This window comes from Embiotoca jacksoni, unplaced genomic scaffold, assembly GCF_022577435.1.
Source record: "Embiotoca jacksoni isolate LCO1_2020_lvr unplaced genomic scaffold, fEmbJac1.0.p SCAF_13, whole genome shotgun sequence".
In the NCBI taxonomy this organism is placed as follows: Eukaryota; Metazoa; Chordata; class Actinopteri; family Embiotocidae; genus Embiotoca; species Embiotoca jacksoni.
The window spans coordinates 4,406,228-4,423,303 of NW_027185263.1; the positions used below are offsets into that span (position 1 = coordinate 4,406,228).

The window sequence follows — 17,076 nt, forward strand, 5'->3', positions numbered from 1 at the left end:
GCAGTGGTGAGGAAAGAGGTGTCGAGAGTGCCAACAGAAGCCAGTGGGATTGTTGTTGTTGTTGTTGTTGTTGTTGTTGTGACTCGACAAAAACGAAACTCATGAACCTGCTCCGAGCTCTAAATACTGTATATAAAGGAAGAAATCATTGATCACATCTCCAGTTTCGGGGCACTTGATGATATTAAAGCATCGTCGTGTACTGGAAGCTGCTCACTAACATGCACATTCTTATGTGAAGACAGAAGTGTCCAGAAACTTTCGACGTGAAAGGTAGAAACAAACATCCGCAGCTTCGTACGTCTTTCAACAAGAGTCCTAAAATTTGGGGAAATGAATGTTGAGTGACATCAGTTTTGTGAGTCCACTGCCAAATGTCAACCGACTAACACCACCAGCTGACCCAGACTGGACAGGTTTATCAGGACTCGGTCCTGGAAGTTTGAGAGGGCTAACTGGAAACTGTCACAGTTTAGTCTGCTGGCAGCCATTAAACAGCCTATTAACGTTTTTGCACTTCGGTTTTGGTATGGATTACGCAAACAAGGGATAATTTGTTAATTAGAAAGCTGAAGCAGTGCATGGAGATGGATTTTGCCTCCTTGGGATCGAGCCAGGCTCGCTGTTCCCCGTCCCCCCGCCACCCCCCTCCGTGTCTGGTCTTTGTGCCACGTTGGCTCGAGCCTTATATTTATCATGAAGACATGAGTGTCGAATCAAATTTGGCAAGAATTATTTTTGCCAAAGTGTCGCTTCAACACTCAGAAACACTCTCACTGTCAATGTGCAGATTTGAACGCACGCATGCCGTATTTCTTGCAAGAAAGATGTCTCCCAGCCTGATCGCAGATGTACCGAACCGAACAGAAAACTGTAGTGGGCGTTCACATAAATACTGCCTCTCGAAACCTTGAACAAGAAATATGATTTTGTTTTTGTGTCTCTTTTCTCGATTTTTTTGTTGCCGTAAGAACGACTATCATTTTGCAAGCTATATTATCTCTGCACTTCCTGTAGCGGAAACTCGACAGCATCACCTTAAAATAAGGTACGATGGAGCAAGAAACATCTCTAAAAAGAAACCACAGTTGTGTTTTAGAAGTTCAGGGTAAACAATTTAAACTATCTGTAAAAGGAATTATTTATCAAATAAAATGCTTCATTTCATGGATGATTTTGTTGCACTAGCGGTGCATTTATTCAATAACGTGTTTTTTTGCTTTTGTGTTGAGGTTACGATTTCTTCAGGACTTTGTTATCTGGCATCGTAAAGCTGAAAACAATTTCTCTTTCCTTGAAAAATTCCTATCTGACAAAGAGATCGGTACAAATTCAACATTTACTTGCACAGAAAAATGACCCTCTGTTTGTTTCAACATCAGCAAGTTGAATTCGGAAGCTCACTGTAGATGTGTAAATGTGCGCAAACGTGTCTCGGGGATATATTTTAACGATCTAAATCTGCGGTATAAAGTGCGTTGAAGACGTGTCCAAACCCGCTACTGCTAGTTTAACGGCGAAGAATCTGAGCGCATGATTCAAATCGGTGACGACTGAGTCCGTCAGAAACCCGCGAAGACACTTGCGTTGCTGGATGCAACGGAGAGCCCTCAGAGTTCAAGTGTGATACTGCGAAACAGCAAGGTGCTCAGTCACAAGAGGCAGCACTGCAGGTGCCAAACCGTCGGCGTTGGCGACCTGATCGTCTTCAGCCGCGTCTCGATCTCTCGAGAACGGAACAAAGAGTAGAGGTCTCGGAGGACTTCCATGCAAAGTGAGTCAAAAGAAGGAAACCTCTTCGGTCCCGCTGAACCGTGGACGATGGACGACTTTCACTGTTTAATTTTGATCAATACATAAATAATAATAAAATATTTTAAAAAAATGATGAGGTGATTAAAGGGGAACTCCACCAATTTTACACGTGACAGGTTTACTTGTCACGACAAAACCTGTGAAAACAGCTCTCTAACTCGGGTACTGCAGCAGCTTTGTCAAGTCAGAGGAAATGACCCCGAAGTCAAAGTGATGTCATCACGGCTATCACAGACTTGGGACTTGAAACCCTGGGGAAGTGCAGGATCCAGTGTTTGACATTTCTTTTGACGTGTCTTTCTCAAAGTCTTTTCAACATCCTGATAATTCAAAACTCATTTGTAACATCAACCTTTTAAGAACATGAATATTTGCATTTAAATGAAGAATTCAAAAGATACCTTTTCATAGTTCGTGCTCTCCTTTCCATCCCCGACAACAAACTAATCCTCCCTTTAAATGTGTGCATTTATTAACTGATGATGAAGCTCGTCAGCTTTTCTGCAGCTCACGCCAGACTCGTGTAAAGGCCGCTACATATCTGTGAAAAGTACAATATATTAAAATGCGCATACAGAACGAAAACGCGGAGCTGTTCGAGTGTTTCAATAAGCAGAAGTTCAATTTGAAGCCAGCAGCCGATATCACGTATATGAACTCTCGATCACGTAAAAGACGGTCGGCCACGAGAGTCTTAATTAACAGCGGCCAGGAGAGTCCGTCGCTTTCAGCTGCGGCTCTGAACGCTTTTGATTTAACATTTTGTGAGGACGCTGTACATGAATGTGTGTGATTCATTTTGAAATGTGAATTTGTCACTTGCAACCAAAGAAATTTGAATCTCAACGAGCGAGTAGAGTTTTGCTCAGAAGATTTAGTTTGACCTCAGTATAAAAAGCCAGATGATACATTTTGATAAAAAATAATTTTTTTTAAAAAAGAAATCACCCATACAGGTAAGAAAATCATCAAAAGCCTTACGAGAGGTCATCAACATTACTTCACACACGATGCTGATGAGTTTTTCTGCTTCCGTCACCCCTCTATTGCTGGTTTTTCATCATTTGCTCTGAAATCTGGCGAGGCCGCGTTGGTGGTTCGTTAAGTGCCCTTAATCATGAAGAAAATGAAAGAAAAACAGACGGACATGAACAACTCATGCGACAAATTTGAGGATAAATGTGAAAAAAGGATAATACTGTCACATTCTGCCGGAGCTGAAGGAGAGAAATAGAATAAACAGTAAATAGGTTTGATCCAGAAACAGAGCGGTTTGGATCGATATCCATATCAGGGCCGGTGGATGATTTTATGTTTTCAACAGAACACTGTCTTTGGTCTGTGATTTCTTCACTTTCTTTACTTTATGTCTTGGGATCTTTTGCATCAGTTCTCAAGTGTTTTTTTTTTTTTGTATCATTAGATATTCCGTCAGTGTTTGGGCTTTCAAACACTGTTGAATGAGAAATTAGTTCATTCCAAGGGATTTGCCAAAATCGGTGGAAGAATAAAAAAATAAAAAATCACCAGCGATCTGTCGCCTGCAGTTCCGTTTTGGTGGATTTAACACGCTTTTGACCTTTTTAAGAAAACTGGAAGCCAGATAGTTCATAATGAAGACATGAATGAGATGGCAACACATGGTCCACAAACTCTGATTGTTTTAAGTTTCATGGAAGGCGGTCGGCTATCTGACACGTTAATAGTTCGTTATCCAGCTGCAGCGGCGCGCCAGCTGACCCCGCAAGTTCCCACGACATCCGGAAGCTTCCAAAAAGTCGGTGAAGATTATCAATCATCCAGGTCGTGGTCTATCCAAGTGTTATCTGAAGATTTGCTGGAGGTTTTTGACGATGTTTCCCCTCCTGAAAGTACATAATTACATAAATAACAACAAAATGAGTCCGTTAGGGTCAGTTCAGACCAAAGATTTAAAAACTTGGCAACTCCTCGCAACTTTATCGTATGTGACATTTTGAAACCTGACTCTTTACACCAAAGCAACAAGATGAGATGGTGTAACATCTCCCACAACTCAATACTTTCGTCATAACTGCTACTTTTTGGGGGGGCTTTTTCATTTCCGGTTATGATTTGAGTTATCCTAATGGGGATAGTGGTGATGTAACAGCAAAAACATGGAAAAACAAACATACAGGAAGGTTGACAATTTTACGACGCCGGATGGGTGTTTCAGCACAACAGCGGATTTATACAAATTTGGTGTAAACGTAAAGGTGATCAGTGTTATCTACAAACGTGCATTTCTGATCCATTGAGGAGTCTTCACAAAGTACTGTGATACGAATCTTCCAGACCAGAGAGAAGGAGCAGCTGAAGGTTTCGTGACGGTTTACTTTTCTTACAACCAGCTGTGCTGTTCATACTGATTTTTGCCCTGAGCTTCCTAACAGCGCACGAACGCACCGCGATGAATAATGACATGGACTTGGCTTGTTGACTCAGATTTTAAATCCAAGTGTGACATGAGCCGATATTTTGATAGGGTCAAACGTGGGCCAAGGTAAAACAAAACCAAGAAGGAGAAAGTCTGGTGAATTGAGCGAACTTTGTCTCATGTGTTGTGAAAATGAGGTTTCGTTGATTTCTGACAATGTTTTAATGTTGTGCTATAGACATGTCATCAGAGAAAGACCACAGGTTTAATTGACAACATTGAAAATTACTACGTAGTATTTCAGTGAGAGAGTTCTGGGGTCTCGGTGTGAATTAAATTAATTTTGACTGGTGCATTTCCTGCTCTGACATCAAGTCAAAGTCAAAACGTCTGCACTAAAACAAAAAGTTGATATGTTCGAGAAAGAGAAAAGGAGGTGAGGAACAGTATAAGCGGTGCAGGAGACTCGGCGAAAGAGGTTCAGTCGATATTATATATAATATATATAGATATATACTGTACTGTATATACTGTGCATTTTATATTTTATAGTTATATTTTTTTACTGCTATTTTAATGCTATTTTATTGCTTTTCTATTGTTCTATTATTATCGTATTGCTTCTGTATGCTGCTGTAGTGAAACAATTTCCCCTCGGGGATTAATAAAGTAACTACCTAACCTAACCTAACCTATTGGTGCAGTTTCTGTTGGTCGCTGACTGAGGTCGATGAACATTCATTATTTGCATTTGCCTCTCCACATTGCACCAAGAAACAAAACAATGTACAATTTCAAATTTGACCTGGAAGATACGACGTTTTGGAAATGGAACACACACACACACACACACACAATGCACAGAACAAATTAACACATGTTCAGATTTTTTTTGCACAAAATACTGGCTGGAGTGCAGATGGTAAAACTAATTAATTGCCTTTGGCAAACTCCGGTAGGTCTTTATCTGTTTGCTTCTTACTCCTCTTTGCTCTTATTTAATCTTTTCCTCGTCTTTCCTTCCTTCACTCTCCTCTCCTCTCCTCTCCTCTCCTCCTATTATGTGCTGATATATAATCAGCACATAAAGAAACACAATACGCCGAACATGTGGAGACACACCAGCCTGCAGAAGCTGGTGTATTTTTATTCAAGGCCGGCTGCCTACACTGTAAATATATTTATATTTTAATAGGCAATGCACAAGGCAATCCATACTTCTGTCGCTACATTATGTGTGTTTACACTATTGCTGATCATTTTCAAAAGCTTTTTTTTCTTTTCGTAAATGCACTTTTTCAACACAAGTTTCACTTCTGCGGAGAATGAAAATCGTTTGGAGAGAATTGTTTGAGAAGTCAGTCCATCGCAGGAAAGATTAGGTCTGCTTTGTGGTTTGACAAAATCATTTTTTTGTTTGTATCCAGGTGCTGATGGGAGGCTCTGACATCAGAGATCTAGAAATACACCAATACTGCTGCTGACGTACCATATTTCAAATCTATATGCTTTGAATTTCTTTTATGAAATGTCCCCACCTACCATAAAAACAAATAATATATTTTCCCTCATCTACCAACTTTCTGCTAATCAACTTTTTATTTTATTTTTTTTATAATTATTCAGTGACCACCTGTAATATACATGAAGGAGTTTCTCAAATTACTTTTTAGTCTCTTTTAGGGCCTTGTTTAGTTTTGTATTCTACACTTACTTAGGATTAAATCAGAGTAAAAATAATATTGGCTCTGCAATTGGATGAACGTCTGTTAGATGCATGATCAGGCAAACAGGTTAGCTTTATCAGGTGATAGTAATATGTCACGTTTCATGTCAGCTTGTTGTGGTGCTCTTCTAACGATAAGTCACCAAACATTATTTTTACTGCAGCCTTAAGCTCTGTGAGTCACAGTCATCACATCTATTTATTCACTTTTTACTTTACTACGCTTTTTCAATGGGAGTCTGTTAGAGTCATACGTTTATTGAAGTCAGCCCCTAGTGACCATCAGTGGTATTGCACTTCTACATGAGCTACAGTTTTCAGACCCGGAGTCTCAATCCTTTTGTAAATACAGTCTATAGTAAAAAAAATAAAATAAAAAAAGTCTGCCTGTGATTATTGAAAAATATTCAGTCAATGCAACCTCCAAAAGATCTGAATTGAAGGGATGACAGTCCTCCTGGATGATTTTTAATCAGGTGTGTATGTACCATTGTATGTATTTGATTGGTAGCCCCTTCATATTCAGTTGAAGCCCGTCAAAAAAAAAAATCACACAAGCGCACTGCAGCCATTAAATATTTAAAATAGCAAAAATATCCAGGTAACTCAAAATCAGGGAAATTTCCACCAGCAGTGGATTTAGTCCAGAGGCCCTTCTCAATGTATTCATCCAATTGCCCACTGCAATTACTCACACACACATCGGAGTTGTGTTCCCCACTTGGTATTAACACCGTCCTCCAGACTCGCCTTCGGCAGCTGCAGTCTGAGGAAAGAGAGAAGAGGCCGTTGAATTATTGAACAAATCAAGGTCCCAGGCTATGTATTTATGTGATATTGGTAATGAGGCCGCTGGAGATCCCGCCGTCAGTTGTAGAGGGAGAAATAAGATCTTCATAAGCTCTGCAGTGGGTGGGTGTATGAGTCGGATCTATACCGAGCAAGAACAGAGATGATGACTTAACTGACCTCACTATGCTCTATTTCCATTTTCCCACAGGACCCGCTGTTTGATCACTACATTCATTGTCTGTAATAACTCCACAGGCTCACGTGGAGCACCTCTGAAATATGCATCCGACCGTGTGTTTGTTTTAGTGTTGCTCTGTCAGGACTTTTCTAATGCTCAAATGCTTGTACAGGAGCCGGCGGCTTTAGGAGGAGGTGTAATCAGGTAGTGTGGAGCTTTAAACACAAATTACATCAGTTGTTAAATCAAGATGTTGTGGGAATATTTTCTAAGTATACCAACTTTAGGACTTTATAACATTAGAAAGAGAAACCCAACAACTCCGACATGCAGCAACATGGCAGCCGTCTGGGCTGAAAGCAGAGCAGAGAGAGAAAAGAACAGCATAGAGAGGCAACATAAACTGGACGTTCACCCACAGCTGCATGGCAACACAAGTCTGAGGGACCAATTTGGGGCATCAGACAGGTACTGTGTACATCACACACGATAAACAAAGACCCCCCAAAGAGATTAATACTGACAGCTGAAAGAACAGAAGAAAAACAAGGTTTCCTGGCAAACTGAAACAGCCAATCGATTCCAGAGTGACAAGAACACGTGTGAAAATCGAACTTTTGGTACACTTTATCTTTACCTGCACCCTCTCCTCCAGCTGGAACATTCACACAAGCCTTACATACTATTTTTGTTGTATTGATGGATTTTATTACACCCCTTGTTAACAGTGGACTTTATTTTTCCGTGTCCAAATCCATAGATTACACTGCGAGAACCATTTCAGTTTAGTTGAAAACGGTGCCGTAAATATCATTATTTTATTTTTTTTGAGGTTCTGGAGTACTGCAGTTCAAACAGTTATTACCTGTCTCGTGTGTCTCTTAAGCTCATAATTCTTCCTTCCCCTACTCTCTCTGTGATCTATTAAAGCTCTTTCTCTTGCTGCGGATCACAAACTCAAACAGAGCTGCCGAGTGGCAGTAAAACGAGCCACTGCATTGCTTTAAAGGTACAATATGTACGAAATTTTCAATTGAAACTTTAAAAAAAAAAAGTGAAGAAATAAGTGTTTGTGGAAGACGTCCATGCTTTTGGAATAGATACACTAAAGTTAAGCATGCTGACCAGCTGGCCGTGACACATCTCGTATTACCACTTTGTACCTCAAGGGGGCAGCGGTGAGTCCCTGCAGCATCAAGTCTGCCCTTCGCCCTAATCCAATCAGCTCATCACCCAGCTGGCGCTACAATGGTCCCGCTTTAAAAAAATAAACGGCGATAAGCACGCCACGATGTAAACTATGGGCTGGCAGCGCACGTTAAGATCATGCTAAAACAGTCACGCTGTCGCGGCAAACTTTCTAACGTTCGCGTATGCTCCCATTTCATGCAATCCCACATCATTTGACGTTACGTTCGCGCGATCTGACAGCAGGGAGAAGAACGGGAGAAATTCAACCAAACTGCTGAAACGTTGATCGCCAGGCTGAACTTACATAAGTGGCAGTGCGAGACTTCAAATTTTTTTTACATATTTACATATGTCCTTTCTGTCTCTCTCCTCTGCTGGAAACCAAGTCGGAGAGAAAAATGCATATTTATAGGTACGCTCGCACGTCGTCTCTGTGACCCCCCCACCCCCCCCCCCTTTTTTTTTTTTTTTTTTTTTTTTGCTGACGGGCAGCGGCTCACTTGTCGGATCCCACCTCTCTCTCCCTCTCTCACCCCGGCCCCCCCGTCCCCTCCCCTCCACCAAACCCCCCCCCCCCTCCTCTCCTTCCATGAATCTCTTATTTAAACTGCGGTTTTAAATGTTGGAGACAGAGCGGCTGTCTCGGCTGCCGCTGCGGGGAGAACTGCAGAGCGTAATCTCTTGTCAAGTATTTAAGGAAACGTTCGCGCTAGCTGCAGCCGAGGAATTCTATCACAGCGATGACGTGCGGGATTTAGACTCGGTCACGGCGAGGAAGCGAGGCTCAGGGATGAGGTGGAGGCTCGGAGGTGGACTTTCACACCGTCATAAGGCCTGGAGAGTTTTGTTGTTGTTGTTGTTTTTTTTTACCAGACACAAAGACACTCAGAAGTACAACCACAATGCATGTCTGTGAATGTTCTTGCTTGATAGATTGTTGTATAAATGAGTTGTTTTTACCTCGAAAGTGATCCCATTTCGTCCTACAGTCGACGATCGACAGCTAAGCGAAAACTACTTGGCTCTTGTCCACCGTCCTACAAGTCAGCGACTGTCGTATCTCTGCTCCCCATCGGACGCTTCCCCGCTAATTATAGTCTGCTCTGATTTGGCGGCAGCACTTGAGGAGAGCGCTGCTTGTCGTGGTGTACGTTTCTTAATTAGCGCGGAGGCCCTAAAAACGGAGCCGCTGTATCGACTCCCGGCTGGGTTGGCTCGAAGATCTGCGACACGACACCGAAGCTTTTCATCACGATGAAAAGGAAGTCGTTGCCGTATGTCACAAAACGCACGCTTTCTCCTTCTCGCTGTCTCACGTCATGTAGGGAACAATCCGAGGACAGAAACGCATTGCGAGGCGACATTTCAAACTTTTTGACTTTTGAATAACGCTGCTCGACCGCAGACTGGTCGTAGCGCCCACGCTGGCCGCTCCCCGCCAGCGAAAACCTCTACAATGGGCATGTGACCGTCACACGGGGCACCTTCAGAGGTCTTGTGGGTGCCCGCGCCTCGATGGGTCCGGGTTATTTCGGCGGCACTGCTGGGACCTACCCGAGGTGGTGTTAACGTTGCGGATGATTGGAATATATAGCCGCAGGTACATGGACGCACTTGGTACTTTTGTGTACGGCGAGTTTCCGGTATTAAGAAATCATCATTTTCAGATCATATTTTTTTTTTTAAGCTACGACATTTTCTAATTGTCTACGGACTTCCTGTATTTTGGTGCAGTATCCGCGATATTGGCCCCCAAACATCCAAGGGACCATTTTGTTCCCTTTCGCTCTGTTGTAATCCTGTACCGCGCTGTAGCATTGTATTCCCGCTAAACACACAAAAAGGGCCCAGGTTTATTCATCCCCCCACCCCCTTTTTTTTCCTCTCTACGTGTGTCAGATCTCTTCACGCGGACGCGTATAGCTCACGGTTCGGCCGGGTGACTGCCGGCGCCGACACGTCGCTCAGTCTGCCTCTGCCAAGCAGTGCAACGCATGGAGGTGTCTGACATTCAGTAGCAACAATCCCTTCAACACTGATCAAACAGCAGATACAGGGCTTATACACACACACACACACACACACACACACACACACACACACACACGCACACACACAAACACACACGGCCCTCTGCTTATCAGCAGCCGGCAGCACAGGTCTGTACTTTCTGTGTTATGCTCATTTCAATAAATGGCAAATTCGACGGCACTTCAGTTCACTCCAGTCCGACTCAGTCCGGCTTGAGTCCATTCGACTCGCTGCGATTTAACGCATTCAACGTTATTTCTTTGCATGCAGGGATCGAGCCGCAGAATTGGTCTTTGGAATTGCGTCCACAGTCGCGGCAACAATCTGATCTCAACAGAGGGCGTGTTTCGCTCTCTGCAGTCGCCCCCTTTAAATCGTACCTGGACGTTAAGCTGATATGAAACGCAGGTTAACGACACGCGTAAACGTGGTCTGACATGTAAAGGCAGCAGTCCTCGAAATCACATCCGCATTTGCATATAGATGAATGTCCATTTTGTCACGTATGGATAGGGCGGTTCGACATAAAGGCATTTAATAAAAGCTTTCAATAATTCAGGGGCATTTTTGCCTTCGTTCAGTTTGTACTAGTGGGGCCAGACGGGAGGCAATGTTCTCACTGACTAAACTTGAAATATTATTACATTCACAATGCTCCTTTTTCTGAACCTGTATCTTTAGGAATCAAGCGTGAAGTGGACGATTCTGCACCTTTCAATTTGCAGCACAGAAGCAGTTTTGCTTTTATGTAGAGAGGTACAATGTGAGGAAGTCAATGTTCACCTTTTTATGAACCAAAAAAAACACCTTCACCGACCTTAAATCAAAGCAAAACGCTGTCTTTCGAAATGCTAAGAGATCGTTTGTGTGGATCTGCACCAAAAACAAAAAAAATGTCCCCCAAAATCAACGAGAAGCTGTTTGAATATTCTGCAAACAAGCGAACATGACCAAAAGCGTGACATCTAATTTAAACTGTCTTCTTTAAAGAAGTTGGGAATACGAGAGACTTGTTCCAAAGATTGCACCTTTAACCCGACAGCATCGCGGGTAATATGATACAAGACATATGACATCACAGTGTTTTGTAAACAAGCACCCCTGGTTAGCTTTTGGCATAAAAAAAACCAAACAAAAAAACACTTGGTTAGGGAATAATAATAGCTGTGAAGTTACTACTTTCTTAAAGTTACGCAACCTCTGTCGTCATGGCAACAGTAAACGCCGTTCTAACGATCCACCTCACCCATCTCCTACTATCCTACTAAAAAGGGAAAAGTCACATTAATATAGAAGTCATCTGAACTGTCTCACTTCCGCGGGACAACAGTTTTGTTATTATTTGTACACCCACAAGAGGTCACTCGGCTTTAAATGCTGACGGCGGGTCGTGATTAGCTGCTCGAGCAAAAGACCTATGAGGTCGCTTTTTGGTCGTGGACAGTGTAATCAAATGGTAGGGAGAGGGTGCTCTTACTTACTTTGTTGTATCTGATTACTTTAGCAGTAACTGATAACTTTTTTTTTTTAACTTTTTCTCCTGACGTTTAGCGTACGCGCATCAGAAATCACTTTCCTGTAAGGTGAGAAACGAGAGAGTCACGGGATCCGGCTGGCGGCTCCGCCAGCAATAGATGAACTTCTGGTTCAGTTTTCTTTCTGCGGGGAACCGATTAGAAGCAACAGCTTCCTCTCTAAGCCATTCAATAAGCCGTTTGTAGAACAAGGATTTCCATTTGCATTTTGAGGCAAAAAAGAGAAGATCCTGAGATTGTGGATTACTCTCCTGGCTTTGCTTTTGAAAGCAAGAATTAAGAAGAGCAGTTTTGGGAGCTTTGCGAGGCAAATGGAATTCAAAGTCCTGTGTGTGTGTGTGTGTGTGTGTGTGTGTGTGTGTGTGTGAGAAACCTTGCAAGCATTGTGTGTCTCGGTCTTTTTTTCCCACTTTGTGTGTTGGTGCACCTTGTAAATGGACGTGCATGTCGACGTGCACAGGTGGGAACTTTCCAGTCTTTCCACAATACCCCTGAGTCCGAAACGTGTTTCTGACGCGCACAGTTACGAGTCATTGCATCACTGCATTTACGTCCATTTTTCTGTATCATTTAGACACATCCTTCATATCTTTTTTTTTTTTTTTTTTACATGTATCTGAAGTGTTTAAGTGAGCCTACTTTTCGAGGAGCTGCGGCAGGTAATTTATTTTTGACTGTTAGAAATGAAAATGTGATTTCTTCACATCCTGGTTAGAAAAGTGAATAGATTTGTGTTTAAAATCTCCAGGGAAGGAGCTGATAATGGGACTCCACGTCGCAGGAAATGTTATCAGCTAATTAGTGGGATGATAATGGAAAAAAATGAATGAAATGAACCATTTCAAAACAAGAAAAGAATACAAAACTTAAAATCAGACGCAATTAAAAAGGCACGGATTCAATTACAGGTTTTAACAACAAAATAAACAAATCCACTAAAAACAGAAAAAGCACAAACGATGTGGAAAAGTATTGTTCTCGATAGAATGGTTATTTGGTATGTGTTTGGTTTTCAGCTGCAGGGTTGTCAGTCGTCAACAGTCACTTCAACATATTACTGTCATTTCAAGTTATGAGGACCAACTAAAAGTAAGTGCGAAACGGATGAAAGGTTTCACGTCTCAACTTTAGTTTTTCAGAAAACCTGTCCAACGTGTGTAGTAGCATTTCCGAGTTGTGCAGACGAGTGACCACATATAAGAAAAGATATAGATCCAAGTGATACATCTAAAGGAGCAAAAGCTGCACAAACTGTGCTGGTTTGAACAATGTGCATGCCGTAGCTTATTGGGAGTGAAAATAAACCCTTAATTATGGTTTTAAGTTACTGTACTGAAACCTCTGATCCATCCGCAGATGACTAAGTGGCATTTCCCAATCCGCCCAAACTTTTTTTTTGTTTTTTTTCTCACAACATAACATTTTGATGGCGGGGCTACGGTGCAGCTTTCAGTGTAGGTTCCCTGCACGTATAAAGCTGCAATTTCAAAACTTCAGTCCTTAAGTACATGAACACGATTCCGTGAGGACAAGTTGCAAAAATTGGAAGAGACAAAGACTCATGCCGTCTATCTTTAGACCTGCGTGGCTCACAGTAGAAAGCAGCATGAAGTGGCCATTATGTTCACAAAGGCTGCTTTGGCCCTCTATTCCTCACAGAGAGCGAGTTTTGGTTCATGTCTCGACGCGGACGCGTCAGCATCCGTTTACGCAAACATTTCAGACTTGACGCATTATGCTGACGTAACAGTGAGTGCAAGGGATTTAAAACCACAAGCAAACGTCGATGCGCGCGCTCGTCTTGCTCTTCGTTGGCCTTAAAAAAAAACTGCGGCGATGCCATTCACTCCGCAGGATAGACAAACAACTTCCCCACGGCTCCGCTTTCACCGTTCGTCAGCCGGAGGTTCAAGCCCTGCTTGTTAAACACGTCATGTCAGCCCTCGTCTCCCCCTGACCTTCTCCATTACTCCCCCCCACCTGCACCGAGCGCCGTGGAAAAGAACAAATGTAGCTGAGAGAAATTAGAACAATAAATGTTCCTTGTGCTGTTTAACAACCGTTTACTGTTGGCACTGTTCTGGCCCTGCACGGCTCTGCTCGGGAAAGAAGGAGAGGAGGGAGGAAAATCCAGCCAAGGGCAACGTGCTCAGAGAGAGAGAGAGAGGCAACACGGTCGAGCAAGCGGCATATTTTTCATGCTTTTATGTATATGTTCTTGTCCTTGCCGTCGAAGCCTTCATTCGTGTCTCGTTGCATTTGCTCCACAAAAACACTGAAACGTTATTTCGAATGCGAGAGCGAGTGGATTTTCCGTGCTTGAATTATACTCCAATTTCATGCTTTTGCTGCCCTTGTCGCTTCCTCCCTCCTTCGCCATCACCTTGCAACCTCTTTTCTCCGCGACGTAGACGAGCTGCCCGGTGTCACTTTGCATCTTCAAAGTCACGGTTGCATTCAAAGTGAGTCCTGATATTCTGCTTGATGCAGCACGTTGTTGTTTGTTTAGTCTGACAGAAGCTTTTTTTTAAATTGAGAACTTCCTCCGTTCTCTTTGTAAGTGCTCTCAATTCTTGGTTGCCCTTGATGGAACACACTTGATATGCATTGTGCTGCAGATCTATAAAAGCCTCCCTCTCATGCTTGTGTTCTTTTGCTTTGCTTTAGAAGTGCAACCCTTATTTATCCGGTCGAGATGAATAAACAGGGTGGAGTATATATATTTTCAGTTGGCATCGTTACAATCCTGTGCGACATTGTGTCAATCGTTCTTATTTTTTATTTTTTTTAATCAGTTGATATCTGAGCTGGTTGCAGGTTTTCTTGCGATGCTACAGTGGCCATACGAGAGCTGGGGGAAGAATATTATTAGAAGGAATATGTGATCGTGAGGAGATGAACCACTTCGGCAGCTCGTCTAGCTGCGGGGCAAATTCAACACGCTTTATAATAAAAACACGACCGGTCCAGGAGTTCCGCTTTTTACTGCTTAATGACTTTGCCTGAAGCATAATGTTCAGGAAAACACATACATTTGATTTCTTTATTTCAAGACTAATCATGATGTTTCTATTAACAATTAGTTATATGTCTGCATGCGATATGAAAGTGATTTCTTACAGCGACAAACCCAAGGAGAATTAACACCGACCCGGGAGCTCTGCAGCTCATTATTGTGATTCTGCAGCACATTTTACTGTATGTTCAGTGTCAGCGTTCTCATCAGCCATCAGTTAAAACTAAAGAAAACAACCTGCACTGCACCCAAATCGTAGGAAGTGACCACCTGGGTGTAGAAAGTGCAACATTTAGCCGCTAAATAGCCAGTTATTTATCTAAGGGGTTGGTGGAGATTATTTTCAGGCAGACGTAAACGTGATTTCGAGTTAATGATGTTGTTCGGTGTCTGCGTCATGTACGATGACGCACAACGGAGCAGGGGGGAAGCAGTACCTTTCGTTCCTAATCGCAACTTGTATATCGACAGCTGGGAGTTTGCTACCCCAGTTAGCAAAAATAAAGCAATAAAATATCAAATTATTCAGGGCTTTGTCCCAATCATTGCTTTTGTATGAAGTTACTGCATCTACTGTGTGCATAAGGAATTGGTGCACATTTACTGCAGGGCAAAAAAAAAAAAACAACTGATTTCATCACTCTTTTTCCGTGAGTCGCGTCGGTGTTAAAAGTGCCACTCAGCTTCACTAACGAGCAGACAGCGAGATGAGAGAATTAAAAGGCATCAGGTAATATCCCAGTCCGAGGCAGCGAGCTGTCTGGGACCCTCGTGGAAACCAGTTTATCGACTTCTTAAGGCTGTGCTGTCAGCTCGTTTCCTGAAGTGCCGCGTAGCGATGCTTCACGCCAGAAACTGCTCTCGGATCAATACAGCTTTTTCAACCGCAACATGTTCGAGAGCGTTTGGGGTAAAAGTGCGCGAATGTGCTGCTTCGGGATGACATTCCCCGCTGCAGTTTTTGTTTTGTTGCTGAATATTTCACCTTAAACTGGCAGTTTATGTCACTGCATTTTGTCTGTTTTCACAGTTTTGGGAGACTTTCATTTCATAACCATTATCTCATCCTCTGTGCTTCCCTCTGAGGGGCCCAGAATGCAATCTGTCATCCAGCGGTGACAGTCACACCCCACAAAGACGGCCTCTTCGTTTCTGACTCAATGAACCCACGGCAGCGGTGCCAAGCGACGCTAAACACTGCACCATTTTTCATGCCTCTTCCCGTCCCATTCTCCTCCAGCGGAGTGTTAGCTCATCAGAGCAGGCCTGTCTGCCGCCTGCCAAAGCCATCATCTACATCACCGCGCTCCAATGGAAACACAATCACTGCTTTCTATGGAAAACCAAACGACAGGGTATAACGGGAGCAATATGTTACTGTTCCGTCTCTGTTCAAACAATCCGGGCGGATCGGCCGGAGGAGGATTCGCTGTAAGAAAGAGAAAGTTAAGTTAGTGAAGCCGAACAAGATGGACTGATGGTGAAAATTCAGCAGCCGTGTCGAGTAAAGTCAAGCAAGATGGATCTTCACGGAGAGCAAAAAAATAAAAAAAAAAATCTCAACTATCTCACTGGGTTTAGGGTTGCGTTTTGTGTGACGGCACCTGCAGCTGGCTTAAAGTTGATATTTAACTCATTAGCAAGTTGCCTATCAACGTATGCACATGTCTGGATCCACGTCGTTACAACACGTTTACAGATACAGGCCTGCGGGTGGGATTCGCGCCAGCTGTCAAACGATCATCCCGAAGGGGGAAGTTTGTACATCACGCTGTAATTCTGTCTGGAGTCTCGCTAAACCATAAGGTCACCCTGTAGAGAGTTGCTCTTGGTCATGCTGTCAGCCTCCGTTCACCGAGAGGCAAAAAAAATGCCACTGTCCTTGTTAGCGTCACTGTCACCTGTAGCTAATATCTTAATTATCTGGAAGCAAATGCTGCACTGTACCTCACACCCACTCACATTTAATTAGCATCCCCTCCCCACGTTTCCACATCTTTGGCCACCCCGCCATCAAATTACCGCCCACCTCCTCGGCAGCTTCATCTTTGTTGAGCAGGAGCAGCTTCTATTACAAGCTAACCAGATGGCCGGCGCCCGGCGGTGGCACAGTGATCATTAACCTGCTGGGCTTGCCTCTATGTGTACCTCGTCTCTTTTAATTCCAATCTCCCCTCTTGACTCCCAAATGTCAAAACTTCCCCAGACTCTGAAACTTCGAGGCCCCCAGAGAGCGAAAGAGCCGAGAGCTGTTCCCGCAGGTTTGTCAGCTCTGACTGTTTGAGTCTGTTTAATTAACTTTTTTATACGGGCTGTACATTTTTGCCCTTTTGGCAGATTATAATGGAGCTCAACTCTGAGTTCAGCAGTAGTCCGGAGTCGGTTGGAGCAAGT

The 17,076-nt window shown here is 43.2% G+C and overlaps 1 protein-coding gene across 1 annotated transcript in view; it reads left to right on the forward strand.

Moving 5' to 3' along the window:
- Positions 1–17,076, forward strand: part of sgcd (sarcoglycan, delta (dystrophin-associated glycoprotein)) — a 241,637-nt gene that overhangs the window by 67,507 nt on the left and 157,054 nt on the right. The gene's annotated exons all lie outside the window — the stretch shown is intronic.